The following is a 3,855-nucleotide window of genomic DNA, read 5'->3' on the forward strand; positions in this document are numbered from 1 at the left end:
ATGTAGGTAGTTTAATTTTGGAAATATACCTACAGAGCAGGATCAACATTTGGAGAGAGCAATTGCCCCTCCCTGAGTTTGAGAAATACATTGTTTTAATCAATTGTATACTATATACTTATAAAAGACGTCAGATTCTTATATGAGTGAAGAATCTTGCCCCACTGTGAAAAAAAGAATCTGAACTGCCGCTACAACTGCAAATGGCAGAAGAGGCTTGTGTGAAAATGAAATGAAATATTTCAGTTTTACGTCCCACTCTTATGCCGGCTAGGCTAAAGAAGACTGTGATGATAAGAAATGAATGCAATGCTGGAATGAATAAAGCGGGAGAAAACAGTAGAACCCCGAGAAAACCCACGCACACGGTACTTGTTCACCACAAAGTTCACTTGGCGCTAGCTGGGATCGAACCAGGGACTCTACGCACCAGAGATGAACGCTCTACCTCTTTTTTTAACCAGTCAGTTTTATTGCGAGAAATTACATAAGAACAGAAGAATAATCACAAATTACAAAGGATACCACTGCAATAAAATTGAAAATCAATCACATGAAGTATACACACAAACACACACACTAAAAAAGAAAGAAAGAAAGAAAAAGTAAACAGCAGTCGGGTAGTGGGCAAAATGACGCAAGCGTAGATCTGAAGGCATTGTTCTTAAAGAGCACTGTAGTCTAAAGATGTACATTGTTTGTGTCACCATCTCATTTTCGGTAAGTAGTATTGCCGCAGAGTGAATAGTTAACCATACTATAATATTGTGTTTAGGACGTGGAAAGTATTTAAAATCCGGCAAAAGAAAAAACGGCTCATCTATTAATAAACTGTGGATCAACACGAAGCATACATGCTATAATATGTGTATAGCTACGCCACAAATGCTGGATGGATGGACATGTTTGCAAGCGATGGATACATTTGATACATTGAGCATCTGGTCGAAAACCGATTTCCCATGTTCGATTGTTAGTTAGAAATACATTATGCACTAACCTATACCATAACTCTCTCATTCCAGGTGGTAAAAAATAGGAACTAATATTATGGCAAATTTGCGGCCAAGAACAATTGAGATGGCGAGTAACACATTTAGAGTGGGTAAAGAGACAATTTGCACAATAATTGTGCAATTTCTTTACAGTTGTGTGACTTCAATAGCTGTGTTTCAATAGCATAAGAAAAGTCTAGAATGACGGTGCGTAGGTAATGGTAAGGTTGGGACCAGTTCTGAACAGAAACAGGTGAACTGAGATTCACGTGTCGAAGGCAACGCATAATATGGCACGCGGAGAAAGACTCAGAAAAGGAAGTTAAAAGCTAGTATGTGCGGTGCAATAGCAGATAACGACCTTGAAGAGCCACATCTTTAATACCCTCCTACTTGCTTGTTCGTACACACAGTTTTACGATGAACTCGTAGTGTCGATTGATACCACAAAAAGGCAAACAGATGTTTGTTAAGTGTGTTAGTGTGTGATATAGAAAGCTGAAAAATCTGCATTATATAGTACAATAAACTGAAGGTAAACATATTTAAGAAGATCGCTCGCTCATGTAATGTAAGATTTCCAGCTTTGTGTTTATAAAGCAAGTTAATGACTTTAGGAACAGCCACTCCATATGTTGCCTGAAAAGATGCTTTTATATTGGTATGCCAAGTAATGCCAAGAATATTATGAGTGCTAACTACACAGAAGTTGCAGACAAAAGTGCAAGAAGACGTATCATTCAAAACAAGTAGTTTGGTTCTCGTGGAATGTAATTCCGCACCGGACATTTGACTAAATATTTGAAGATTATTAAGAATATTATCTAAATCGCTCTGGGAGCGAAGGGGAAAGCATATCATCTACGTAACTCTGAAGTTTAATAGTAGCTGGAGGAACACACAACCCCGTCATTTCATTCCGAATCTTATGCAGAACCGGCATAACGGCAATGCTGTATAACATGGGGAACAAGGGGCATCCCTAAATAAACCCCCGGTTAATTGGAAAGACCCGCGTTAAGGCTCCGTTCAGTTTAATTTGGCCACTACGCTGGGAGTATAACATCCTAAGCATATTTAAATATACTGGCTCGAAATGAAGCATCTCAAGAACGGTGAATAAGTACTGATGGCTTAGTTTATCCAAGGCCTGAGAAAAATCAGTACTCAAAAGCGGGGCATTTAATTTCGGATGACTTTCAAAATAAGCTATCGTGTCCCTAATATTCGATAAAGCCAGGTATGTAGGATGCTGCTGATCGTGGCCAAATTGTTCCGGTAATAGAATGGAACTTAAAGTATTACGTAACCGGGCTGCTACAACTTTTGCGAGAAGTTTATAATCACAACATGCGAGACTGATAAGTCTAAAATGAGTCATTCCCGTGCTCTTGGGCTGCTTATAAATGATCACTATAATACTGTGCATAAATGTTTTGCCGACTTGTAAATTAGATCGAAAGGCATTAAAAAGTTCATTAAAAAAGGAATGAAAAGATCTAGGAATGACTGATAAAGTTCGTAAGGTAGGGAGTCAATGCCACTGGATTTGTTCTTTTTTGCATGATGGAGAGCATACTGAATTTCTACTTCAGTAAAGGGTGCATAAAGCTCTACTTGGAGTTCAACTGGGAGAGGGTTCATGGTATCGAAAACACCGTCATCACTAGCTGGAATATCATGGTTTCGATATAAATCGGCAAAATCGCGCACAAAATATGGAATAATATTAGTTCCTTCACATAAAATACCTTCATCATCCAGTATATTATGAATAATCTATTGTTTGCCTCTGCAATGTTCAGCACTGATATGTACAAGACTTGGAGGCTCTGTGGGAGACACTGATGAGACTTTAGTGTGGACAGTAAGACTGTGGGGTCTTTGGCGGTGTAATGTTAACAAAAAATCCTTTACCTGTTTAATTCGTGGAAGTACAGGTTTACCGTTAAGGAATGCCGTATGATAGTCGCGTAGAAGCTGAGAGTAGTAATTATATTGCTTATGGAATCGCTGTGACCGTTCTCTGCTGTATTCTTTACAGATTTGTTTCAAAGCTGGTTTGCTCCGTTGTTTCTACCATTGGATAATATTGTTCCGTCGCAAAAGTTGGTGATTAATTTTTCTCCAGCTGGAATTCTGGCGTAGAAAGGATGCCGGTATTTAGGTGCTATAAGCTATTATGTTTCAGGAGCTTTTGAAGTGGATAGTCACAACTAGCCCCATGTGATCCGAAAAACAAACTGGAATCCTTTCCACAGATTGCACATATGGAAGTAATGACCGTGAGATATAAAAAGAATCGAGTCGTGAAGATCCAGTGGCGTAGGAAAACGTGTGTTCAGGATTGTGGTGATGAAAATAACGCCAGACATCACATAAATTAAATTGGTTAATCACCTGTAATAAAGTAGGGCAGAAGTTCGAAGTAGAAGTGGAATCTTGAGCGGAAACTATACTGTTATGATCTCCGCCCCATATAATCAAACGATAACTGTCATGCAAGGCGGAGGCTACCTCGGAATTAAAGAAATTATTACGTTCGCACCGTTTGTGTGAACCTGCAGGGGCATATGAGTTACAAAACCGGACATTGGCCACATTTTCAGTAATAATCCGGCCGGTGGGATGTTTGTATAACTGTTCAAAATCTAAATAATTCCGAAATATAAGTGCAGTACCCGTACCGTTAACGGTTTCGTAAGAAAAACGTGTGCTGGTAAAGGCCTTGAAGTTCGGTCAAGGTCACTTCCTGGGCAAACAGTATATCAAGATACTAACATTTAAGAAAATCCAAAACAGCACTTTGCTTGGTAGGAGATGTGAGACCATTAAAATTGACCGTTCCTATTTTAAAAGA

Source organism: Thermobia domestica, chromosome 2, assembly GCF_964235325.1.
Source record: "Thermobia domestica chromosome 2, izTheDome1.hap1.1, whole genome shotgun sequence".
Lineage (NCBI taxonomy): Eukaryota > Metazoa > Arthropoda > Insecta > Zygentoma > Lepismatidae > Thermobia > Thermobia domestica.